Source organism: Pleurodeles waltl, chromosome 6 (assembly GCF_031143425.1).
Source record: "Pleurodeles waltl isolate 20211129_DDA chromosome 6, aPleWal1.hap1.20221129, whole genome shotgun sequence".
NCBI classification, from domain to species: Eukaryota; Metazoa; Chordata; class Amphibia; order Caudata; family Salamandridae; genus Pleurodeles; species Pleurodeles waltl.
Window position 1 is genome coordinate 659,962,953 of NC_090445.1, and position 20,032 is coordinate 659,982,984.

Consider the following 20,032-nt stretch of genomic DNA (forward strand, 5'->3'; position numbering starts at 1 on the left):
GTCACCCAAGCCCTCGTAAGCAGCAGACTGGACTACGGCAAGGCCCTCTACGCAGGAGCCGCGGCCAAGCTCCAGAAAAGACTGCAACACATACAGAAAGCCTCTGCATGCCTCATCCTGGACGTCCTCCACCACAGCCACATCACAGCCCACCTGAGAGACCTGCACTGGCTCCCAGTCAACAAGAGAATTACATTCAAACTCCTCACCCACGCTCACAAAGCACTGCACAACACCGGACTAGAATACCTCAGACTACTCTTCTTATACACCCCGACACGACAGCTTCAATCCTCTGACCTTGCCCTTGCCACCGTCCCACACATCCACAGAACGACCACCTCGCCAAGATGTGGAACACTCTTCCATCCACCTGCAGCAGACACAGGACCTACTAAACTTCAGGAGACTCCTCAAAACATGGCTATTTGAGCAGTAGCAGCATTTCTCACCGCGAAGCGCCTTGAGGCCCTCACAGGTGAGTAGTGTGCTTTACAAATGCCTTAATTAATTGATTGACCTTAGGCCCTAACATCTCTAACCCCAGGTGAACCCACCCCTGAAACCGACTGTACTTACCTTTATGCATGGACTTTTTCTTCCATAGGATTGCACTGTGCGTAAAGGCACATAGGTTTGAACTCTTTACTTACCTGTAAGAAATAATAATGAAAGCAGTACTTACTCTTTTACAAAGTTCTTGGTTTCAAAACATTTAAAAAAGGAAGTGCTATTTTTCTAAATTAGTCTCTAATTTATGGAGTGTGTGTCTCATTTATTGCCTCTGAGTTCAACAAAAGCTTTGCACTTCCCTCTGATAAGCCTAACTGTTTGCCCACAATACCACAAAAGAGAGCGTAAGTATTATCTACTTTTCCCTCTGTCAACCAATTGAAGATCCACTGTACACTCTGCATGGTGTACGTCTTTTTAGTGCACCATATAGAAAGCCAGCTTCCTACAAAGGTTTTTGTAGGGAAATGCCGCCCTTGGCATGGTTACCCCCTAACGTTTTGCCTTTTGTTGATGCCAGTTATGATCGAAAGTGTGCTGGGGCTCTGCTAACCAGGCCCCAGCACCAGTGTCCTTTCCCTAAACTGTACATTTTTCCCCACAATTGGCACAGCCCTGGCACACAGTTAAGTCTCTTGTAACTGGTACTACTGGTACCAACGGCCCTGTGGCCAGGGAAGGTCTCTAAGGGCTACAGCATGTATTATGCCACCCTGGGGACCCCTCACTTAGCACATGCACACTGCCTCACAGCTTGTGTGTGCTGGTGGGGAGAAAATGACTAAGTCGACATGGCACTCCCCTCAGGGTGCCATGCGCTCAACCCACTGTCTGTGGCATAGGTAAGTCACCCCTCTAGCAGACCTTACAGCCCTAAGGCAGGGTGCACCTTACCACAGGTGAGGGCACAGGTGATGAGCACTATGCCCCTACAGTGTCTAAGCCAACCCTTAGACATTGTAAGTGCAGGGTAGCCATAAAGAGCATATGGTCCGGGAGTCTGTCAATTACGAACTCCACAGTCCCATAATGGCTACACTGAAATCTGGGAAGTTTGGTATCAAACTTCTCAGCACAATAAATGCACACTGATGCCAGTGTGGGATTTATTGAAAAATGCACACAGAGGGCATGTTAGAGATGCCCCCTGTATATCAGTCAAATTCCTAGTGCTAGGCTGACCAGTTCCTGTCAGCCTGCCACAACCAGACGAGTTTCTGGCCACAGGGGGTGAGTGCCTTTGTCACTCTGTGGCCAGGAACAAAGCCTCCACTGGGTGAAGGTGCTTCTCACCTCCCCCTGCAGGAACTTTAACACATGGCGGTGAGACTCAAAGGCTCATGCCTGTTGTTACAGCGCCCCAGGGCATCCCAGCTAGTGGAGATGCCCCCCCCCTCCGGCAACTGCCCCCACGTTTGGCAGCAAGTCTGGAGGAGATAATGAGAAAAACAAGGAGGAGTCACCCATCAGTCAGGACAGCCCCTAAGGTGTCCTGAGCTGAGGTGACCCCTGCCTTAAGAAATCCTCCATCTTGGTTTTGGAGGATGCCCCCAATAGGAATAGGCATGTGCCCCCCTCCCCTCAGGGAGGAGCCACAAAGAGGGTGTAGCCACCCTCCAGGGCAGTAGCCATTGGCTACTGCCCCCCAGACCTAAACACACCCCTAAATTCAGTATTTAGGGAGACCCTGAACCCAGGAAATCAGATTCCTGCAACCTACAAGAAGAAGGACTGCTGACCTGAAAGCCCCGCAGAGATGACAAGTGACGTTGCCCCAGCCCTAGAAGCCTGTCTCCAGACTCAAAGAACCTGCACAGCAACACATCCAGCAGGACCAGCGATCTCTGAGGACTCAGAGGACTGACCTGCACCTAAAGGACCAAGAACCTCCCGAGGACAGCAGCTCTGTCCAGAAATGACAAAACAGGAACAAGAAACCAAATTTAAAGAGACTCTCACTTAACGCACCTGACACTCCCGGCTCGAGTTTGGAGAAACCAACACTGCAGAGAGGACTCTCAGGCAACTCCAACGACGTGGACATCCTGAGTCAACCTCCCTGCACCCCCACAGCAACACCTGCAGAGAGGATTCAGAGGCTGCCCTGACCGTGATTGCCTGGTAACAAAGGAACCCGACGCCTGGACCAAGCACTGCACCCGCAGCCCCGAGAGGAACCACCTACCAGTGCAGGAGTCACCAGCAGGCGGCCCTCATCCTATCCCAGTCGGTGGCTGGCCCCAGAAGCCACCCTGTGCCCTGCCTGCTTTGCCAGAGGGACCCCCGGGTCCCTCAATTGTTTTCAATACAAAACCCGACGCCTGCTTTGCACACTGCACCCGGCTGCCCCTGTGCTGCTGAGGGAGTGTTTTGTGTGCTCGTGTGTGTCCCCCCCAGTGCTCTACAAACCCCCCTGGTCTCCTCCCCGAGGACGCAGGTACTTACCTGCTAGCAGACTGGAACCGGAGCACCCCAGTTATCCATAGTTTTGATATCCATGTGTTTTGGGCCCTCCTTTGACCTCTGCACCTGACCGGCCCTGTGTTGCTGGTGCTGTGGCTTTGGGGTTGCCTTGAACCCCCAACGGTGGGCTGCCTATGCCCAGAAGACTGACTGTGTAAGTGCTTTACTTACCTGAGAAACTAACGTTTACTTACCTACCCCAGGAACTGTTGATTTTTGCAGTGTCCACTTTTAAAATAGCTCTTTTCCATTTTAACCAAAACTGAGTGCACTACTGTTTAAAATCAAAGTTCTATAATTACCTGTTTGAAGTACCTTGCATTTTATGTACTTACCTCAAATTTTGATCTTGTGGTTCTAAAAATAAATTAAGAAAATATGTGTTTCTATATAAAAACCTATTGGCCTGGAGTTAAGTCTTTGAGTGTGTTTTCCTCATTTATTGCCTGTGTGTGTACAACAAATGCTTAACACTACCCTCTGATATGCCTACTGCTCGACCACACTGCCACAAAATAGAGCATTAGAATGAACTTATTTTGCCACTATCAACCTCTAAGGGGAACCCTTGCATTCTGTGCACACTATCTCTCACTTTGAGATAGTATATAGAGAACCAACTTCCTACAGGGGATATGAAAATAAGCATCCTGCCAAGTTCCACGCTTCAATCCAGTCTCCCGGATCCAGGGCAGATAGGACCAGAGCCAAAGTGAGCATGTTTAACTTCTTCTTGAGGAAAAGATTAAGGTCTAGGATACAGCAGTGGCCCCTGTCCTTCTTGGGAACCAGAATGTAGAAGGAATAGCAACCACAACCTACTTCTGGCACGGGAACCCTCTCTATGGTTCCCTTGGCAAAGACAGCTGTACCATCCTCACAGAGAAGGGACAAATGATTCTCTGTCATCCCATTGTAGGACGGTGGCATGGATGGAGGGGTAGACTCGAAGGGGATGGAGTAGCCCCTTCAGACTATCTGAAAAACCCATGTGTCCGAAAGTGATGGATTGCCAACGGAGCAAGTGATGGTGAATCCTGACGGCCAACTAGCCCTTGGTCGGGTAGAGTCGGACTAGAAAGATTCAGAGACTCCTGCAGAAAGGGGGGACTGTCCAGGTTGCTGGCCATCTGATGCACGAGGTTGGTGGATCCTGTGCCCTTGGCCACCCAGATGCTGGGCAGCATGCACAGCACTGTGGCTGGCCAGGAATGGACGCGTTGGAGGCTCCTTCTGTAGCCACCAAAGGGCCGAAAGGCAGACATGGGGGGGATTAGGGGGCTGCAGCGAGGTCCAAGGACCTGCCCGCAGCCCAAGAGTCCTTGAAGCGCTCGAGTGTCGAGTCTGCCTCATCTCTGAAGAGATAGATGCCATCAAAGCCATGTCCATCAAGGTAGTGTGGACATCCCCTGAAAAGCCAGACATTCTTAGCCAGACGTGGTCCCTCACAGCAACAGTTGATAAAACTGCTCTGGCTAGTGAGTCGGTTGTGTCCAGTCCCCAACAGTTTGTGTATTTCGCTGCGACTCTTCCTTCGGCAATAGCCTGAAAGAGTCCAGCTTGGGCATCCTCCAAAACCTGTGGCAGCACTTGTGCATCCGTATCCCACAGCATGTGGGAATAACGGCCCAAAAGGCCTGCGATATTTACGACCACAATACAAGGCCGGTGGAAGAAACTATCTTTCCAAGTGCGTCCAACCTTTTGGATTTCCTGTTTTTTGGGTGTGGAAGGCAAAACACCCGCGGAGGTAGAGACTTGGATAACCGAGCCCTCAGGGGTGGGGGATTGAATCAGAAGACTTGGGTCCCGTGGAGTGGGGTGATGGTGGCAGGCCATTGTCCTGCTCACAGTAGCTCCTAAGTTTGGACCAGCAAGGCCATATGACACACATCCGGCTTGGTGTCAGAGTCTGGATCAATGACCCATGACGTCATGACCCAATGACGGGTTCCGCAGGGTGTGAAGCCGGCCTTTCGGAATGACATCCTCAATGCACCAGGAGTAGACACTCGAAAAAATCTTCACAAAAAGTTGAAAAAAGCCAGCCAAAAAATGACTGAGGGGTAGCTCTCTTCGGATCAGTGCTTGTTGGCAAAGAAAGAAAAGAACAGACATCAGTGTGCCTGGGAAGCGCATATAACAACTGCAATGTCATATCCAGTGCACACATGGAGCCGATTAACAGCACCTGACAGCATGCAGAGGTACTGCTCACAAAATTCACCGGATCCAGTCTGATACCTATGGGAAATTCAAAGATAAGGAATCTGCAAGTAGAAGTGTCTATCAGATATGTGTTGTCTATTTTGAAGATAGGCAGATACTGCTGCCAGATGTAACCGCTTGGAAGGGAAGGCTAGGCCTGAGATCAGTAAATGAAGCACGTAAAACAATGTTTTGTACTGTAGCCTTAAAAGGGTTGATTTATTTGGAGTGACTGTAGGAGCTTGGCTCAGTATATGGTGTACACCTAAAGGTGAGGCACCTTGTGCTGAGGCGACGCAAACCTTAGTGTAGGCGGCCCTAGATAAATAGAGGTCTCATGGAGTACCTGTGGAGTGCAGCTAAGGCTTATCCAGGAGGGTGTAAAGTGGTTGCAAATACCACACAGGTCAGTCAGTGAAGTACACACAGGAAAGAACCACACCAGTGTTAGAAAAATATTGAATATTTATTATAACACACACTCTAGAACTAACTTTAGTATATCTCCTAACCGGAGGTATGGTCATACAAAAATATACTTAGCAAAAGATAAGTAAAGTCATAAAATAACATGTGCCCCTACTGAGGGTGGGGGGCAAACCATATACTAAAAAAAAAAATCACTCCTAACCCACATTACCACCCAAGGACTCATGGACCCTTAGGACTGTGGAAGTACTAAAACCCCAAAGGCAAGTAGGTAGGATTTCCAAGGTGTCCATTTGCAGAACAGAAATCTCGGGTCAGTGTCCATAGGCTAACATGGGGAGCTGCGGTTGGAGTTTTCATGTTTTAGGACCTTTCCCAGTGGACCCCGAGGATACTTTTGGATAGTGCCCCCACTGGTGGATACACAGAACACTGGAGTACTTACACCAGGGAGCCCAGGGGCATAGGGGTGAAGTCATGTCGGAACTTCCCGTTGAAATCATAGGGATCTCCGCAGCCCAGCTGCTGTTGCGACCCATGGATCAGGTCGGTGAAACCCTGGCATGGATTCCGGAAGAAGATGACCTTAGGAGAGAGGGGGACAGAGTCCAGACCACCCAGAGGTGCCCAGGCGGTGCAGGAGGGCAATGCCCACCCTTCTCAGTGATGGTTCCTGAAGGACGGTGGATGGAGATGTGCAGCTGGAGAGTCCAGGCGATGCAGGAAGACCTCAGGAGTCACCCAGAAGCTGTCCCATGCCGGCTGTTGAGTTGCAGAGGGGTCAGTGGGACCACCACCAATCTTCGGCAAATGCAGGTATCTTTCCACTGAGTTTGCAGGAGTTGTGGGGACCAGCAAGGTCCAGATGACCCAACCTTGGCAAATAGGTCAGAGCCAGCCCTCAGCAAGCAGGAGAGCCAGGCCGAGGCGTTGGAGCCCCCAGCAGGAATTTCTGGCATCAAGCACAGTCACAGGGAGGCCTCAGCAGCACACCAAAGAGGGATGCCTACGTCACAAAAATTGCAGAGGACATTGTTCTTGGAGCTGGAGAGTGCTGGAGGCCCAGAGGCCGGGGCTTCTTGGAGCTAGGAGGAGCTTCTTGGAGCTAGGTGGTCTTTGGGCTGAAGAGCCAACAAGCCTTGGCAAAAACAAGCAGATGTGATGCACAGTGGTTCCAGCCAAGCAGCTCCAGCAAGGGACCACAAACGTCCCACTTGCAAGGAAGATAAGCCTATAGAGAGCCACAGAACCACCACCTATGTTGCAGAGCCTTGGAGAGTCCATGGGTTAGCAGGATCCGCAAGCCAGTCATCATCATTCAGGTACCTGCAGATGCAGGGGAGTGACTCCTTCACTCTAAGGTAGATTCATTCATACTTTCTAAAGTGCAGGCAGATTCCCAGTTACTCTGGAGGATGCACAGCCATGGGTTGCAGAAGTCTTTGCAGAACTTGGAAATAAGGTTGTAGTAGGAGCTCGGAGCCCTCCTACTGGTTAAAGTCTTCTTCTGGTTCCAGTGAAGAATAGCAGTGGTTCGGGGGTCCAGGTTGCAGAGGTGTCTTGCAGAGAGGATTTGCAGACAGTCCATGAAGTCTTGCAGACAAATCTAGGGTCCCACCCTGATCTGAGCCCTTAAGTAATCCAGAAAGGGGGTTGGACATTTACTGCAGTGACCCACCTATCAGAGGGGTCAGGGACGTCACCCATCTGGACTAACCAGATGCTCCCAAGGGCCTCTGCTCATCTTATTTCCAAGATGGTGGAATCAAGCGGCCACCTGGCAGAGTTCTGTGCACCTCCGTAGGGGAGGAGTTAGACAGGGTGGGTGGTCACTCCCCTGTCCTTTGTGTGGTCTTGGGCCACAGCGAGAACCAGTGGGTTGTGCACTGGTGCAAACCAGTTTATGCAAGGAGGGCACCAAATGTGCCATTTAAAGCAGTCTGGTGGTGCTCAGACACCCCGCCCCAGCCCAGAGACCAACATTTCTAAAGAAGAGGTGGTCACACTGCTATCCTAAAGGAAATCCTTTGTCACGCCTTGCCCTGCCCCAGTTCCGCTCAGCAGGAGGAGGAGGGCAAAACAGTGTCTGGGGTCGGCAGCAGGGGATGGCATGCAGACTCTGCAAGGCTGTACAGACAGACATAGGAGATCCCCTAGGGAACTTCCAGAGTACATGGCATCATATAACTAGCACCGAAATTGGTGTAGTTGCATGAGTCCAACATGTTTGATGCCCAACATGCCTATGTTTGGGGGAAGCCCCAAAGGTGGACCACTTGTGTTGACCAGTGTCCACTAAATATCTTAGCCCAGAATGGAGTCTGGAGTTTGTAGGGCCACCTCTCTTCATGCGGGGGTGCCCTCACACTTAGAGCCATGCACCCTGTCCTTGGGCTAAAGGGCCTACCTTAGGGGTGACTTACAGGGTAGAGTGCAGAGACCATGATATAAGGGACACCTTATATCTGGAGTGAAAGGTGCATGCACCCTTTCACACAAGCTGCAAGGCAGGCCTGTAGTCGAAGTTTGCATGGGCCCTCATGGGTGTAACAATACATGCTGCAGTCCATTTGAGACACCTCGTGTACCAATGCCCTGGGTACCTAAGTACCATAACCTAGGGACTTACATGGGTGCAGCAGTATGCCAATAGAAGGGTATAAAAGTTACCTTACAACTACATTTAGGGGAGAGAGCACTGACACTTGGGTCCTGATTAGCAGGATCACAGTGTAATACAGTCTAAACACACTGACACCAGGCAAAAGTGGGGATTACTATGCCAGAAAGGTGCTAGTTTTGAACATAAACACCCCACTCCCCCCCAAAAAAAAAAAAAAAAAAAAAGGGTAAGACTAGCCTAACCCAGGGGAGTCTTCGTTTTCTAAGTAGAAATATCTGGAAAGTCCATCTGCGATGGCATGGTTACTCCCAGGTCTATGTTCCACTGAAAAGTCCATCCCCTGTAAGGAAATGGATCGTCTCACAGGTTTTGGATTTTCACCCTTCGTCTGTTTAAGCTACAAGGGGCTTGAGGTGTGTCTGAATGATGAAGTGAGTGCCAAACAGGTATGGCCTCAACATCTTCAGGGCCTAGATCACAGCAAAGGCCTCCCCCCTCAATAGCTGACCAACGTTTCTCTCTGGGGGTCAACCTTCTGCTGATGGAAGCTACTGGTTGATCATGGCCTTCTTCATTAAGTTAAGATGGTACTGCTCCTATTCCTCTTTCTGAAGCGTCTGTCTGAACAATTAATAGCTTGGAGTATTCAGGGGTTTTAAGAATTGTAGCTGAGCACATGGCCTTTTTCAGGGCATCAAGGCTTTGGATTTTGTTTGTAAAGGTTGAACTTGGTTTCCACCTACCAGGTGGCCCAAGTAAACAACTTTGCTGTGCCCTATCTGGCATTTGTTAGCCTTGTTAGTGAGGCCTCAAGTACATTTCTGAGGGGGAGGTGCAGGTGAAGCTAAGGACAGCAATATCATCTAGCTATACTGCACTAAAGTCTTCCACGCCTGCCAGAACTTGATTCAATAACCTCTGGAATGTGGTAGATGCATTTTCAAACCAAAGTGCACTACAGTGAAGTGATAATGCCCACCAGTAGTGTAAAATGCTGTTTTAGGTTTAGCAGTGTCAGATCATTTGATCTGCCAATATCCTGCAGTCAAATCAAAAGTGCTGAGATACTTGGCTGCAGCCAGAGTATCAATCAACTCATCTGCCCTGGGGATAGGATAAGCATCAGTCTTGTTGACTGCATTGAGGCATCTGTAGTCTACACAAAATCTCATTTATTTATTTCCGACCTGGGAATGAGGTTTGGGCATTTGTACTATAGGACTAGCCGAAGGGCTGCCTGAAGGCTCAATAACCTCCAACTCAAGCATCTTTTGGACCTCTGCCCTGATGCAATCTCTGACATGGTCAGGCTGCTGTAAATTTTCCTCTTGACAGGCAGACTATCACCTGCGTCCACATCATGGGCACGCAAGGTGTTCTGACTGGGTGTCAGGGGAAAAAAAGTTCTGAAAACTTACAGAAAACTTGTCTGCAGTCAGCCTGTTGCTCTTCAGTGACACAATCAGCAAAGGCCTACTGCATCTACTGAACCATCAAAGGGTCAGATAGAGGGTCACTCTTCTCCCGGTCCCTCATCAGTGGCCATGAGCAAGCTCATGTCAGCCCAGTCAAAATAAGACTATAGGCGATTCACATGAAGCACCCAGTGTGGACTTCTTGGACGCTCAGGTCAACTAGATAGGTGGTCTCGCCCTTCTTCTCCACAATTGTGTGGGAACCACTCCTCCTGTCTTGGAGTGCTCTTGGGGCCACAGGCTCCAAAACCCACACACTCTGCCCTGGCTGGTAAACAGTCAGCACAGCCTTTTGGTCATGCCATTGCTTTAGCAGCTCCTGGCAGGCATCAAGGTTTTTAGTGGCTTTCTTCATATACTCAGCCATAAGTGACCTTAGGCCTAGTACATAATCCACAATGTCCTGTTTGGGGAGTTTGAGAGGTTGCTCTGATCCCTGCTTCACAAGACAAAGAGGACCCCTAACTGGATGCCCAAACAGAAGATCAAATGGGCAGTAACCCACTCTTCTGCAGAACCTCTCGATAGGCAAAAAGAAGGCAAGGTAGTAGGACATACCATCTCCTCCTGAGTTTTTCAGTGAGTCCCAAGATCATACCTTTAAGGGTTTTGTTGAATCCATCAACTAACCTATTTCCTTGTGGATGGTGAGGGGTGGTGAATTCGTAGGTTACACCACACTCCTTCCACATTGCTTTCAGGAAGCCAGACAAAGTTTGCACACCTGCCTGACACCACCTCCTTAGGTAAACACGGTCTGGAAAAGATTCCTAGAAGGGCTTTGGCCACTGCAGGTGCTGTAGTGGTCCTGAGGGAAATAGCTTCTGCGTACCTTGTGGCATGGTCCACCACACCAGAATAAATCTATTCCCAGAGGCTGTAGGAGGGTCAAGGGGGCCAACAATGGCAATCCACACCCTTTCAAAGGGAACCCTAACCACTAGTAGTCTAATTAAGGGGGCCTCTCTGGTGCAACCTGGCTTGCCACTGGCTTGGGAGGCGACACAGGAGCTACAAAACTCCTTGGTGTCTTCAGACATGTGGGGCCAGAGAAAGTATGGGAGAAGTCTGTCCCAAATCTTGCTTTGCCCAAGATGTCCTGCAAGGGGAATGTCATGTGCCAGGGTCAATACGACCTTGCTAAACATCTGAGTTATGACCAACCTCCTGGTAGCACCAGGCCTGAGGTCTCTAGCTTCACAAGTAAAGGAGACTATTTTCCCAGCAGAGCCTGTGCGATCCACTGACAACCCCTGCTTCTTCAGCAGCCTGCTGCCAAGGCCTTCAAGAAAAGGTAGGATTTCTGCTCTAGACTCAATTCCTCCCTGGAGGGTCCCCCTGCCCCCAAAAGGTCTGCTGTGTCAGGGCCAAGGTCCTCTGGGGCAGGTTCTTCACAAGGGGCAAGATCAACTCCCTGAGGAGACTGATACACACATGAAGTCTGAGTAGAGTGACATTTTTTACCCTTCCTACCTTTCTTCTTAGGAGCTGCCTGGGTCATTGTTCCAGAACTCCAATGCTCCCTGTTCTTCCTGTTTCTTGACCTGTGCTCTAGTTGCCACAAACACACTCTCGGGGATGCCCAGCATTCTGGAAAAGATTCCTAGAAGGGCTTTGGCCACTGCAGGTGCTGTGGGGATTATGATGGGAATAGCTTCTGGGTACCTGGTGACACCGTCCACCACACCAGAATAAATCTATTCCCAGGGGCTGTAGGAAAGTCAAGGGGGGCAACAATGGCAATCCACATCCTTTCAAAGGGAACCCCAACCACTAGTAGTGGAATTAAGGGGGCCTCTGTAGTGCCACCTGGCTTGCCACTGGCATGGGAGGTGACACAGGAGCTACAAAACTCCTTGGTGTCTTCAGACATGTGGGGCCAGTGAAAGTGTGGAAGACGTCTGTCCCAAATCTTGCTTTGCCCAAGATGTCCTGCAAGGGGAATGTCATGTGCCAGGGTCAATACGATCTCGCTAAACTTCTGAGTTATGACCAACCTCCTGGTAGCACCAGGCCTGAGGTCTCTAGCTTCACAGGTAAAGGAGACTATTTTCCCAGCAGAGCCTGTGCGATCCACTGACAATCCCTGCTTCTTCAGCAGCAGCTTGCTGCCAAGGCCTTCAAGAAAAAGTAGGATTTCTGCTCTAGACTCAATTCCTCCCTGGAGGGTCCCCCTGGTCCCAAAGGGTCTGTTGTGTCAGGGCCAAGCTCCTCTGGGGCAGGTTTTTCCCAAGCGGCAAGATCAACTCCCTGAGGAGACTGATCCTCACAAAGTCTGAGTAGAGGGAAACATTTTACCCTTCCTACCTCTCTTCTTAGGAGCTGCCTGGGCCATTGTTCCAGCCTCCAATGCTCCTTGTTCTGCTTGTTTCTTGACCTGTGCTCTAGTTGCCACAAACACACTCTCAGGGACGCCCAGCATTTCTGCATGGGCCTGTAACTCCACTTCAGGCCATGCTGAAGTCTCCGAATCATTAACCATAAGGCACTCTACAGGAATGGATGAGGTTACTACCACTTTCTTAGGGCCAGTAACATCCCCCACACCCCAGCTAAAGTTAACAGCCATGGGGTGGAAATTAGTGATGTTATCAGTGTTGGTTACTTGGTAATTGTGCTCAAGTAGAATTTGCTCAGGTGACACAATTTTTTCAGACACTTGCACCTGTGCCAGTGTATGCCTCCACTTCAGTACCCTTAATGAGGGGATGCTGCATGTATTTTCTCATATTAGGAGGCCAGGCAACCAAAGTGGCAAGGTCAATGCCACCCCTTCATATCAGGACAGCCTCAGTGGTTTTTATGACTAGGCCAGAGTCCACTGCAGTACCCAAGTGGAAGCTAACTACCCCCTTGGATGTGGTACTACTACCAGTGCTACTACTAGGGGAAATAGTAGTAGTAGTCTTGGTGCTTTTCTTAGAATAATTAGGATCGGATGTTTTACAGGCTTTTTCCTTACACAGAATGCACCAGGGTTTCTTATTAGAGGAGGATTTAGACCCACCCCGAGAAAAAGGTTGTGGACCTGAGGTGGACTTTCTGTTTGTCTTTAGGTTTCTCCCCATCCTTTTATTGGGTCTTAGAAGTGTTCTTTTTCATCTGGTCACCCCCACTATGAGTTTTCTTACTCACCCTGGCGTGGACCCATTTGTCAGCGTTCTTTCCCAATTCTTGGGGAGACGTCAGCTCAGAGTCCACCAGATATTGGTGCAGTTTTTCCAGACACACAGTTATTAAGGATGTGCTCTCTCATGATCAAATTGTAAAGCCCTTCATATTCATGTACATTACTACCATGTAGCCAGCCTTCTACAGCCTCAAATGCACAATCCACAAAATCAATCCTGTTTTGAGAGGACTCCTTTTGGGTTTCCCTGAACTTAATGTTGTATTCCTCAGAACTAGTCCCAAACCCATCAATAAGAGGCTCTTTCAAAACTTGGTAGTTGTCTGCATCCTCTTCCCTAACTTCTGAAAGTGTGTTGCTTCTTTTGTCTGCAAAGGAGAGCCACAGGATAGCTGTCCACTGGCTCTGGGGGACGTTTTGGACTTTACAAGCCCTCTCCAGAGCAGTTGTAGATATCATCCCCAGATTTGTAAGGGGGAACTATCCTGCTGAGATTCCTAGACTCTCTGACTCTGGAGTCTCTTGTGCTACACCACCATGGGGTTCTCACCAAAATTCTTCCTCTCCCTTGGTTGAACATGTGGTAAACCCTATCTAACACTAACTGTTCTGAGTGATTAGAGTAGGTGGACACCTCACCGGATGCTGAGGAGAGTGAGGATGATGTTAAGGAGGATCTATTCTTCCTGGGAACCTTTTGGAATCCTTCCAGGGGGAGCATAAGTGGACCTACCTAGGTGGCCCCCTTCTGTACTGTGAGTACCTCCCTCTCTGGTCCCAGGGTTGTCCTTAAAGGCCTCCTCCGAGTCCTCTAGGACATGGTCAGAGGCAGTGCTGGAAGTAAAGGGTAATTCCTGGCCTACCACTGAGGGGTCATCCGTCTTACCCTAGTCTCCCCTCTCTCCCTCCCCTTCAGGATGCTGGAGGTTACTTTGTATGATCAGTTCTAAGTGCTGAGGTTTAGTATGGTTACTCCCTGTCTTTCGTTTTCCAGACTTAGAGTCCCAAATTCCTGGAACTTAAGGATGCTATATCCAGACTCATGTCTGTCTAGATTCCTCAACTGAAGACATGGTACTAGTGTAGTGTAGGTGTAGGTGTATCTACCCTGCCCTAGTGGACTAAAATGTTTCCCAAAGATTGGTGAAAGGCTATGCCAGACCCTAAGCAACCCAATCTAAAAAAAGATTTAGAAAAATACCATATACCAGGGACTTACCTGGGTGCACCAGTATGCCAACTTTAGGGTGTAAAGGTTACCTTACAACAAAATTTAGGTGAGAGAGCACCGTCACTGGGGTCCTGGTTAGCAGCATCCCAGTGTACTACAGTCTAAACACACTAAAACATGCAACAAGTGGGGGTAACTATGCCAGAAAGGTGCTACTTTCCTACAGCGACAATAGCAGAGAAATATTTTCCATTTGGCTGCATAGCACGCCTGAGTGGTAGATCTACGGGCATCCCTAAGAATGGTCATGCACTCAGGAGGAAGACTGATGTATCCAAACTAAGACTTCAGGAGCCAAATCGCCAGGCTGAGAGACCTGGAATTCGGGTGTCTGATTTCTCCCTGGTTCTGCGTGAGAAGGTCCCTGTTTTGGGGAGCTTAGCTTCTTGTGGGGAACTACAGAAACGTCAAGAAGAGTTGTGAACCATGGCTGGCGAGCCCATGTGGAAGTTACTAGGATGTGTGTGAGACACGTTTGTCTGAGCCTTCGAACCACAAATGGAAGAAGAAGAAGGCAAGGAGGAAAAGCATAGGCAAGTGTCCCTGACCAATACCTTAACAGTGCATTACCACTGGACTGTGGGAACATGGAGGCAAAGTATGGGCATTTGGTGTTGTCTGCGGTTGTGAACAGATCTATTTGAGGGAAAACCATATTGCAAAAGTAACAGAGGAAAATTTGCGGGTGGATTTCCCACTCAGACTTGTTGGGGTATCCTGCTTAGGAGGTTGGCATAATCGTTGTCCATCCCCAGAAGGTACTCCACTAACAGATGGATGTTGTGACTGAGATCCCAATGCCAAATGTCCTGAGATAACAGACAGTTGTGGAGGGTGTGTAACTATCGCCGCCTGTTTCTGTAGGCAGTACATGGCTATCATGTTGTCCTTCTGGACTAGGAACCTTGCCGATCAGGTGAAGTAGGGGAGGTTTTCAATGCTATGTGAACAGCTAGTAGCTCTAGGTAGTTGATGTGGAAATCCAGGTATTTGTTCTCCCCGCAGGCCCTGCACTGTGAGATCCTTTAAATATGCACCCCACCCCATGAGTGAATCTTCTGCTGTAACAATGATGTGCGGAACAGGGTTGAGGAAAGGACCCCCATCACAACAGGTTGTTGGTGTTCCACCACTGCAGAGAGTGACAGGTTTGGCGGACAAGCAACACTAGATCATCCCAATGATCCTCTGTCCGAGCCCACTTTTGAGCTAGACATTCCTGCAACAGACGCATGTGTAGCCTTAATTGAGGTATTATGTCAGTACATGAGGCCTAAGAGATGGATGACTGTCCTGACTGTAAGCTGCTGACTTGGCTGAAACAAGGGAATGAGTGTTTGAAAAGACTGGATCATTGCTGAGTTGGGCTAGTGTAGGTATATTTTTGCATTGAGTATAGGTAAGGTTGGACTTGCTGTGGTTGGAGGTGGGACATGGCATGCACGGTGAAGGAGATTGTAGGAAACTCACTTTTTTGGGCATGGTTAACCCCACTTTTTGCCTGTTGTCCGTGTACTTTTTTCACTGGGATCCTGCTAACCAGGAACCCAGTGATTGTGCTTTTTCCTCTAAATTTGGCTGTCTTGGTATCGTTTACAGCCCACAATTGGCATATTAGCATACCCCTGTAAGTCCCTAGTATATGGTACTTAGGTATGCAGGGCATTGGTACACCAGGGGTCTCCGTTGGGCTGCAGCCGTGGGAGCCCAGCCAAACTGTCTGCAGGGCTCCCATATGCAGCCTGTGTAAAAAGGTGCATGCACCCTTTCACTGCTGGTCACTACACCATGTCAGTAAGTCACCCCTATGGTAGGCCCTTCAGGTCTAAGGGCAGGGTGCAGGTCCCTGTGTGTGTGTGGGCACCCCTGCAAGAGCAGAGGTGTCCCTACGAATGCCATTTCCAATTCCCTGGACTTCATAAGCCATTTTAGCTATGTACTGGTCATAGATCACTAGCTATGGTCCAGCTACATAATAGTAACTTTGAACCTAGGCATGTTTGGTATCAAACATATCAGAATCATACCCCAATACTGATGTCAGTTTTGGTGGCATGATTCCATGCACCCTCAGGGCTCCTTATAGGACCTTCCCAGTATTGCTCCTACCAGTCTTCCAGGGTCTGTGAGCAGCCCACATTTCTGCAGCCTCCCAGACAGAGTTCTGTCCTCCTGCTGCTTGACCAGCTCAAGCAGAGGAAAGCAGAACAAAGGAAGGATTTCCTGTGAGAGAGGGGTGCAACCTCCTCTCCTGTTGGAAGTAGGTGTTACAAGGCTGGGGAGAGGTAGCCTCCCCACGCCACTGATTTGCTTTGAAGAGCACATTTGATGCCCACCTGGCAAAATCTGGTTTGCACCAGTCCGGGTACCTCTGGTCCCTGTTCAGGTGCTAAACTGCACAAAGGAAAGGGGAGTGACCATCCCATGTCCATCACCACCCCACAGGTGGTGCCCAGAGCTACTCCTGGTGGCCACTTGATTGTGCCATCTTGAAATCAAGATGGGCAGAGGCCACAGGAGCATCTGACTGGTCAGGGTAGGCAGATGACGTCGCTGACAACCCCTCCCCCGATAGGTGGTCACCTTGCATAGTGACCAAGCCCCTTTTTGGGCTATTTCGGGATTCTCTTGCGAATGGGTCCCCAGATTTGGCATGTAAGACTCAGCCAGGACTCCTTTGCAATGACCTCTTCACCTCCTGGCCACCAGAACTGCTGCTGGACTCGACAGGAACCGAACAAGACTACAAACCTGAGACGATCTCTCCTTGCAACACTGTTTCCGCGGCTCCTGTCAGCAACTTGCAACATTTCCATGGCTGTGCATCCTCTGCGGTTGGCAAGACTTCAGCTGCACCAAAGCAGCAAGGACTCTCCTTTGGAGTGAAGGAGCCACTCCTCTGCATCTGCAGGCACCAAAGGCAACAACACCCGGCTGCTGAGATCTGCTGTCCACTGGACATGCGAAGATTCTCCAACACATGTGGTGGTTCTGGGGGGGTCCTCTCTGCCTTTTGTTCAACTTGGGAAATGGTGAGCCCTTGCCTCTTCCTCCAGGACAGAATCCCTGTGCACCCGGACTGTTGCAGCAACCAAGGCTTGTTGACTCCTGCTCCAAGGGATCTTCAGGCTCCAAGTAGCACCGGCCCCCAGCACTCTACCTCTGCAAGGACACACTCTTCTCTACAGCTCCAGCGATGTGGGACTCCTCTTCAAGTGTGCTGCATGGGCTTCACTGTGACTTACTGTGCCTGCTGCCAGTGGGCTGCTCGTGGGGGCTCCGACTGCTTCTGCTGGCTCGCCTGTCTTCTTAGGGTCAGCCCAGACTCCCCTCTAAGGGTTGAGTCCCCAGGACCTTGCTGGTCCTCTTCAGCACTGCAAATCATCTTCAGCTCCTATTTGCATTTGCTTATGCTCGTTGGGGGTCCTTCTGACCACTGACCCGTCTGCAATTTGGCGACTGTCGAGGGACAGCTCCTAGGCAACATCAGGGACTCCTTTACATCTTCTGGACTCCACAGCTGGACTTCATCTACCACCGTCAACCCAGATCTTCACCAACAGAAGGTTGAGCATTGCCTCCTGCCCCACCTGGACACTCCTGCATGGACTGGACTCTGTCCCCTTCTTTTACAGGTCCTCTTCATCTAGAATCCACCGTTGGGTTCCACGTGCTGTTCTTGCATTACTCCAATTCCCAGTCCCCATGTAAGCCATTGGGACGGCCAGTTAATTTACCTCTGCTCTCCTGGTCGCTGGGGGTCCTCTAGATACTCACTTATTGGGGTTCCATACTCTCCCAGCCCTTGGCTAACTACTCCATAGCCTCAAATGGGACCCATTCTCACATTCCACTTTTTTAGGATATGGTTTGGCCCCCCTGTAGGGCCCTTGATATTTCGAACGTATTTATGCTAATCCCTAGTATTAATCTGTGTATATTTGTGTGTACTTAACCTTCAGACAGAAGGGATCGCCTATAGTAATCTATTTCAGTGTGCCTGTAACAAAGTACCTTTATTTTTGAAACACTGTGTGATTTCTTTCATGTGTGATAAGTTACTTTGTGACTATTGTGGTATTGCAAACGCTTCATATTCCTCCTAGAGAAGCTTTGGCTGCTCACTACAGCTACCACTAGAAAGCCCTGGCTTCCTAGACACTAACACTAATAAGGGTTGCTTGATCCTGGTATAAGGTGCCAACACCATAGGTGTCCACCACACACCAGACCAGCCTTATACACAGATCTATTGTGATGTGTGTCTGGTTTTGACATTGCTGATGGGTGGCAGCTTTGATAAGCCAATTGTCAATACATGGACCCTGTCTGCGCAGGGGAGCAGCTACCCCTGCCGGGCACTTGGCGAATACCTGAAGTGCAGTGGTCACTCTGAAGGGGAAAACTTTGAATTAGTAGTGCCATCCACCTACTACAAACCTGAGATGTGCCAGGTGAATTACAATGTGGAATTAGGAGTCCTTTTTATTCTTGTGCAGACAGAGTCACCTTGCTGGAGAAGAGGGATGACATCCTAAAGGGTTACTATGTGAAAGTGCTCTGATAGGATGTATTCGCTTAGGGGTCTGAGATCCATAATAGGCCTAAGACACCCATCTTTTTGGGGTATGAGAAAGTACAGTAAGTACACTTGTACCTTTCAGATTTTGGAGGATGGGCTCTATAGCTCCTTTGAGCACGAGGGCTATGACCTCTTTTAGTAGTGTTTGATGTTCCAATGATAGCCTATGTCTGCAAAGTGGTAATATCCAACACCCACTGGTCTGAGGTGATGCTTAGCCTTGTAGGTATAAAATCCTGACGATGTCCCCTCCCCCAACAGGTGTTATATGGGGGAAGAAGAGGGAAGTCATTGTTTGGTGACTGGTGTTGCTACTTTTGGGGAACCACCCTTGCTTCTGGAGTTATTTCCCAATAGGACTCCCTGAAGTAATTCCTGGGAGAGGTGTACTGTCTGTGGCTGTGGTGATAAGATGTGGAAGCGTCAGAGTGGGTTGTTTTCAAGCCTCCATGGTAGGAGGGGTGGCGAAAGTAATAACGGAAAGCTGGTGTTTGTAGTACCCCCATTGCTTTCCCCATATACATGTCCTTCTTGATTTTCTCAAACGTTTGGTCCACCTGGGGACCAAAAGATGCTCTCAGTCAAATGGCATGTGCAGTACAGTTTGGCTTAAAGCCAGAAATACGTAGCTACTCATGCCTCCTTCCCAAGCGGCAGTGTCAGCAGGATCTACATATGGATGTGTTGGATATAAGCTTGCCCTCAAAGACAAATTCTTGACCCAGTTTTCTGTGCTCCTCAGGGAGATATTGAAGAAGTTTCTCGAACTCGTCTCAGTGAACACAGTCAAACCTTGCAAGGCCAATGGAGTTTGCAATTCGCCAAAGGTTGGCTGATTGTGCTGCAACCCTTTTCCTTGCTGCATCAATTCTTTTGCTTTCCTTGTCTGCCAGTGAGGTGTCTCCACTTGCCTGGGAGTTTGCCCTCTTACGGGTAGTGGTAATGATAAAGGAGTCCGGTAGAAGTTGACCCAGAATATTTGTGGGTTGAGATGCTGAGGCCTTGTATTTTTTGTCCACCCTGACCATTATAACCCTAGTTCTACTAAGGTCTTTAAAGATGTCTGTTGTATGTGTCTAAGCATGCCTTTGAGCACTGGTAGGTATTCAGTGGCGTGGTCAGTGGATGCAAGAGTTTAAAAAATGAAGTCCTCCTCTAAGGGCTCTTTCTGTAGTTCTATCACATGGAAAAAGTGGCCATACTGACTAGTTTCTGGAATGATGTAGTCATTAGGAGATGAAGAGCAGGAAAAGTATAGATAAGAGTCCATGTCACCTGGAGGGTCTATGTCATAATTATCCCACTGGTCATCCTGTGGATGGATGCCAAAAGCGTCCTCCCCAATACCATGGCCAGCTGTGCCAGAGAGTGGAGACCC